Here is a 7,392-nt window from a genome sequence, read left to right as displayed (position 1 = left end):
TAACAGGGAGACACACACACAAGATTATGAGGGTGCTGGTTTGTGCAAATGGAAGGTTAGGGGAAGAGTGCACCATTGGATCAAGGTGCTGAGACAAAAATCACTTCTTCAAACAAAATCAATGATTTTAGAGTTGTACGGCTGGACACAGGTATGCAGCTTTACTGAGTTGTAATTAACATGCAATAAACAACAAATATTTTAAGTTTTGGCGTGTTTACACCTGTGAAGCCATCACCACAATCAAGATGGTGAACATAGCTACCACTTTCTAAAGTTTCCTCATGCTTCTTTGTCATCTTTTTGTGTGCTTCCACTCATTCTTGTCCCACTCACCCCAATCCCAGGTAGTCACTGGTCTGTTTTCTTCCACACTAGATTAGTTTGCATTTTCTAGATTTTACATCAATTGAATCTTACAGTATGTACTCTTTTGTCTGGATTCTAATTATCTAAATATTATGTGGGGACTCATCCATGTTGTAGTTCAACAGTTAATTCTTTTTTATTGCTGAGTTGCATTTCAGTGAATGGATATACCAGTTTGGTTATCCACTAACCTATTGATGGACAGGTGTATTTGTATTGATTTTTTTTCAATATGGAATGCTTCATGAATTTGCATGTTATCCTTGTGCAGGGGCCATGCTAATCTTCTCTGTATCATTCCAATTTTAGTATATATGCTGCCAAATGGAGCACTGTATTGGTGTTCTATTGCTGTGTAACAAATGACCCCCAAACTTAGAAACTTAGAAGAGTAAAGTATTATCTCAATTCTTGTGGGTCAGGAATCTGCACACAGCTTGGCTGAGTACCTCTAGCTCTGGGTCTCCCAAGGTGTCAGCCAGGGCTACAGTAGTCTCAAGACTCCACTGGAGGAGGATCTACTTCCAAGCTTGCTCACAGGGCAGGCCAGACAGGCTGGCCTCAGGTTCCCTAGAGAGATAGGCTAAGGTAGGCTATGGTGGCTGACAAAGTCTAAAAACTCAGTGGCTCAACATGATAAAGTTTAGTTTTGGCTCCCACCACAGTTAGGTGCAGATCAGGTAGCACATATGTATCTGTAGTTTTACAACACATGGCTTCCACAATCATAGTGGAACAAAAGGAAGGGCTGCATGGTTATGCAAGATGTTTTCTTTTTTTTTTATGTTTATTCATTTTTGAGACAGATCATGAGCTGAGTATAGGCAGGGGTGGGGGGACAGAGGATCCGAAGGGGACTCCGCACTGACAGCAGAGAGCCCGATGTGGGACTTGAACTCACGAGCCATGAGATCATGACCTGAGCTGAAGTCGGATGCTCAACTGACTAAGCCATCCAGATGCCCTCTGCAGGATATTTTCTGAGAGCCAAGCCTAGAAGTGCCTCACATTGCATCCTCCTACATTCCGTTGCCGGAACCCAGTCCCAAAGCCCCAACCTAACTGTGAGGGGGAATAAGCAATTAAGTATTGTTGAGCACTAAATAGCATATGCCCTTACTCCAGGATAAGCTTCTAAACCTCATTAGGGCCAAGGCTTTGCCTTCTTTTTGTATGGTTGAATCTGCAATTCATATTCAGTTCCAGGCACATAAACAGGTGCTCAACAAATATTTGTATTAGGCTTTCAGTTATATAATTTCAAAACTTCTATGAGGCAATTGTTATCATCCCCATTGCTATGAATAACCTGAGGATCAGAGAAGTTATATAACAGACTTAAATGCATACATTGGTTAGTCACTAAACTTAGCCCTGAGTTTGTGCTTCCATGTTCAATTAACGTTATGTGATATCATATCTCTTGATCAGCCCTGTGTTAGTGAATTCTAGCATAACTTTAATGGTAGAGCCAGGGGGCACTGGTGGTGACAAGGCCCATACTACCAGGCATAACCCTTTTCTCATTTGGTGGGAGTCCCCCAAGCCCTCCCTTTAGCTTTTGTGGCAGGAGACAGACAGTGAGCCTGGAATCTGCCCTCACCTTCCATGGTCTTTTGTTCTCCTAGTTGCCGAGATGCTGAAATGATGCCCAGCTGCAGCCATAGCTCTGCTGCCTCTGTGCCAGCCCAGTTAGGGCTGTGTGCTCCCACATGCAATTTCTTGAAGACACACCCTCCAGCCCCTGGGCAAGCAGCCTCCCTGGAGGCTGAGCCACTGGGCTTTCCCCAAAAAAAAATTTGTTTTAAATTTTTTTATGCTTATTGGGGCGCCTGGGTGGCACAGTCGGTTAAGCGTCCGACTTCAGCCAGGTCACGATCTTGCACTCTGTGAGTTCGAGCCCTGCGTCGGGCTCTGGGCTGATGGCTCAGAGCCTGGAGCCTGTTTCAGATTCTGTGTCTCCCTCTCTCTCTGCCCCTCCCCCATTCATGCTCTGTCTCTCTCTGTCCCAAAAATAAATAAACGTTGAAAAAAAAAAATTAAAAAAAAATAAATAAATAAAAAAATAAATTTTTTATGCTTATTTATTTATTTATTTATTTATTTTGAGAGAGAGAGAGAGAGGGAGGGAGGGAGAGAGAGAGAGAGAGAGAGAGAGAGAGAGAGAATTAGAATTAGCAGGGAAGGGGCAGAGAGAAGGAGAGAGAGAATCCCAAGCAGGATCTGTGTTGTCAGGAGAAATCGAGAGCTGGACACTCAACCAACTGAGCCATCAGGTACCCTGGACTTGACAAAGTTATCCTTTTGGGGCATATGGGTGGGTCAGTCGGTTGAGCATCCGACTCCAGCTCAGGTCATGATCTCACAGCTCATGAGTGTGAGCCCCACAGCTCAGATCCTGGAGCCTGCTCCAGATTCTGTGTCTCCCTCTATTTCTCCCCTCCCCCACTTGTACTCTGTGTCTGTCTCTCTATATATCAAAAATAAGTAAACATTAACAAATAAAAAAAATAAAAAACAAAACCTAAAAAACAAAGTTGCAACCTTTTTCTCCTAGAAGACTAAACTACTCCTTCACTCATTGGACTTTCATTGGTTTTCATTCTTTCTGTTTCTGGACCAGTGCCCCCTTCCATGAAGAGGTGAGTGTCAGGCCTCATTCATTATTCCCCCAAAGATGCCCAGTGTGGAGCCCCTCCTTTAAGTTTCACTCCTTTAGATATTGAGTCCAAAATTTACACCTTCCTTCATCCCACTTTTAACACACACACACACACACACACACACACACACACACACACACACTCATTCTTCCCTGGAGTTAAGTCTTATGTTTCACTTTAAAGCTCATGCTATGGGAATATTTTTATGCTTGATACAGTCCATCTGTATCAAGAGGAACTGGAAAAGCACTGCCAATATCCATCCTCAGACTCTCCTTTGCTCTTTCCTCTCCTTTTTCTCCTCTTCTCACCGCCTTCACTCACCATAATTTCTTTCTTCTGGTCCAGTAAGTAATATTTTATTGCCATACTCCATTAATCATGGTCATGGTTATTTAGTGTTTCTAAAGCTTTCCATTTTATATCACTTTGCAGTCATCGTTCTCTTAATTCTCAAAAACTGGGTCAGTGAATTTTCCATGTTATCATGTAATGTGAAAGTGGAATAGTGGCTCAGTCTAGGGTCAACCAGAGGGTCAGGCGCATCTATGAGATGGGAAATTCTGACAGCCTACTTTTTACTTACTGGAGGCTGACTGAATATATTGCGAAAATTGTTTCCCCTTCTTCATTGGGCTATTTTTAATCACTCAACAAGATGGTATCATTGTAACAGCAGCAATAATATACAGGAACACAGCACTGAGATAATTATAAGCAAATGGAAACCTGAAGGATGGGTGGTAAATGTAGTAAGATTTCATCTCCAGGAGCCAACTTCCTCAGAATCCTCTGAGAAAAGGGTTAATGTGAAAGCCTTGCCAGTCAAGGACAAGTTAGGATGGCAGCCAAAGAAATAAATATCTACCTGCAGTCCCTCACCGCCCAAGTGAGCACTACTTTATCAAAAGCTGGATGTGTGGTTCATGTTTCATTACCTGGGTCAGGAAGAGTATAAATTTGGAGGCCATATATTACAATTTTCTCCTGTCTTGAACTGTTAACAGCATACCTCTGGCTTGAGTTGCAGCCTTGAAAATCTATGAGCTCTTTTCTACTTCGTTGGAGCATCGAAAGTGTGCTGACCCAAGAGCTGGAGCAAATGCAATTATGGAAATAGCCATGCTTTGTTATACCATTCTGCAGAGACCCTCCTAAGTTTATATTGGAGGAAGAATTTTGCATACACTACCCTGCTCACCATAATTCAATCTGTGTTCTGAGACTCTTCCTTATAGTTGATGAATTGCCCTATAATTGAAATTGCCTTGGGTTTTCACTTTGTTCACTATAAATTGTATAATTCAGGCATTTTAAATTTGCTGACAGATTCATCATCAAACAAAACAGCCCACTCGTTAAGGCTAAGGCTGCATTATAAGACCAGAAATTATAAAGTGTTTGTATGTTTAGGATGTCAGCCACTCTGAGAAGTAACCATTTTTTACTTGTTAATGCTGTCATCCTAATATAGTGCCTTCTATCTGTTTCCAAAAGCTATATGCTATGGGCCGAATTGTTTCTCCCCAAATTTCATATGTTGAATCCCTGACCCCCACCACACCTCAGAATGTGACTGTATTTGAAGATCAGGCGTTTGAAGAGGTAATTAAGTTAAAATGAGACTGTTATTGCACCCTGATCCAATCTGACTGGTGACCTTATAAGAAGAGGAAATTTGGATACACAAGATAACACCAGGAGTGTGCATGCATAGAGAAAAAACCCTGTGAGGTTACAGCATGAAGACAGCCATCTGCAAGCCAAGTAGAGAGGCCTCAGAAGATCTTGGACTTCTAGCCTCCAAAATATGAGAAAATAAATTTCTCTTATTACGTAAGCCATGTAGGCTGCATATTTTGTTATGGCAGCCTTAGCAAACTGACACAACTACCCAAAGACCAAGGTTGGATTAAAACTCAACTAGGTTAAAAAATGTAAAATTTTGTTATAGAAATGATCTGCATACCTAGAAATGGCTTAAAATGAACTTTCCCTACTATTTCTAGATGAGTAATCACATCCATGGCACATCTAGAAATGGTTTAAAATGGACTTTTCCCATCAGGAATCAGTTATTCCATGAACCGATGTTACTATGTATACTTTTTATTCATTCATTCAGCAAACTTTAATTCAGAACTTATTGTGAACCTTACATGGTGCTGCACCAAGAAGGATGCAAATATGCAATAAAATATATGACACATGTAAGTGACTGTAATATAAGGAAACACAAATTACTCTGAAGGTAGTACAAAACAAGAGAAGTAGAAGTTAGTAATGGTGACAAAAAACTTCTGACAAGGTCAACTGGGGATGTGATATTTGCAATAGCGTAAGTAAAGCTGAGTAGGAGGAAAGATAATAGGCATTAGTAGACATAATAGCAAAAAGCGCATTTTGGCAGGAATATAAGATTCACAGGGTATTAGTCACCAAAGATAACACTGGAATGGTGGTTCACTGGGAGTAGGTTATGGAAGGTCTTGAGTTCTAGATTTAGATGTATAAATCAACTCACATGATTTTACCCATACTCTTAAGAAATTGGGGGCTAATAAGATTTATGAGGATGAAACATAGTAAGGTAGCTAAGAGCCCTGCCTTCAAAGTAGAACTGGTTGTATTCTTAGCCCCTCTACCATGACCTAGCTATATAGCCATGATTAGTGTTACTTAGCCTCTTTAGGTCTCAATTTCCTCTTTTGTACAAAATGTAGATAATAATACTAGTCTACCTCATAGAATGTTCGTTGTAAATATATATATTTAGCTTTTACTTAGTGCCTTGCAAGAAGTAAGTGCTCAATTTAACTTTCATGGTGATGAGAAGGTTGATTTCCTTTCAGAAGACTAATCTTGAATTGACATTATTAAGGAATACAAGAGCTTTTTTTTATTATTCAGTAAAATCTCTAAATCATTTTAGATATGCTATTTTTCTCTTAATTTTTGTTTTTCTTAATATCAAGGAAGTTTTTAGGGGTGCCTGGGTGGCTCACTTGGTTGAGCTTCCAACTTTGGCTCAGGTTATGATCTCATGGTTCATGAGTTCGAGCCCCACGTTGGGCTGTGTGCTGACAGCTCAAAGCCTGAAACCTGCTTCGGATTCTGTGTGTGTCTCTCTCTCTTCGCCTCTCCTGCTCACACTCTGTTTCCCTCTCTCTCTCTCTCAAAATAAATAAACATTAATTTTTTTATTTTTATTTAAAAAAAAATTTTTTTTTCAACGTTTATTTATTTTTGGGACAGAGAGAGACAGAGCATGAACAGGGGAGGGGCAGAGAGAGAGGGAGACACAGAATCGGAAACAGGCTCCAGGCTCTGAGCCATCAGCCCAGAGCCTGATGCGGGGCTCGAACTCACGGACCATGAAATCGTGACCTGGCTGAAGTCGGACGCTTAACCGACTGCGCCACCCAGGCGCCCCAAACATTAATTTTTTTAAATAGGAAAAATTTTCTCTTTGAAAAGAAGAAAAAAGAGATAGGAAAACTAATGACTTGGTTCACCAAACATATACAATAGAGTTACATAAAAATGAAAAATACTATCTATACAATACTAACTATTCACATGAAAACAAATTTTTTTAGGTCAGGAACAGGTTGGGTATAAATAATCTCACCATCAAACAAGGAGATACTTAAAATATAGGTAATCTAAACCATATTTCAAAATTTTATTTTAGTTTTTTAATTAAATTAAACAAAATTTGTTTTAATTTTGGATGTACAGTTTCTTGGGTGCAGAGCCAGGGTGTTGAGTGAGGAGACTCTGCCATAAGCAGAAGGAGGATTAACCTTTATGTAATTTAATAAAAGCCATTGTTCCCAGATTCAAACAAAATTCCAGGTTGCGGGTGCATGCTACCCTTTAGTAGAACATTTGACCGCTTCCTAAGCTTGACTCTATTATTATTATTATTATTATTTTATTTATTATTTTTTTTTGGCCTCTTCATTTGAGGGGAGACCAGGGGAGACCCTGGTGATGGGGCCAAGTCCAATGTCAAAATAGACCCTGAGAGGTCACTGTGTGCAAGCCTTCAATGCCTTCTCTCCAGGGAGAAATTTTGGGATGAGCACATCCTCTCATGACTAAAGCTGTTACTTATTAAAGCAGAGATGAATTGATGGATTCAGCAGCAGTGGACCAAAGTTGAGCTTTGCCACAGGATGCTGAAGACCTTGTCAGATGTGTGCAGCCAGTAGACAGCTGTAAGGCAACCCTTGACCTGAGAGTGCTGCCATGGTAATTAGTGTTGCAAATGAGTCAAGCTTACTGTGGCATATGTTCACATCTAAAATAGCACCCTCCTCCATCACTACCCTTGTGCTATGATGATTATGACTGC

At 40.5% G+C, this 7,392-nt stretch overlaps 1 non-coding gene across 1 annotated transcript; it reads right to left on the bottom strand.

Moving 5' to 3' along the window:
* Nucleotides 1-595: 595 nt before the first annotated feature.
* LOC112868749 (U6 spliceosomal RNA) lies at nucleotides 596-702 on the bottom strand. Its single transcript, XR_003224346.1, has one exon. It is a non-coding gene; the product is annotated as a U6 spliceosomal RNA (small nuclear RNA).
* Between the last annotated feature and the right edge of the window lie 6,690 nt (nucleotides 703-7,392).

Source organism: Puma concolor, chromosome D4 (assembly GCF_028749965.1).
Source record: "Puma concolor isolate L17-30 chromosome D4, mPumCon1.1.hap2, whole genome shotgun sequence".
Classification (NCBI taxonomy): Eukaryota; Metazoa; Chordata; class Mammalia; order Carnivora; family Felidae; genus Puma; species Puma concolor.
This window is presented reverse-complemented; position numbering and strand designations above follow the sequence as displayed.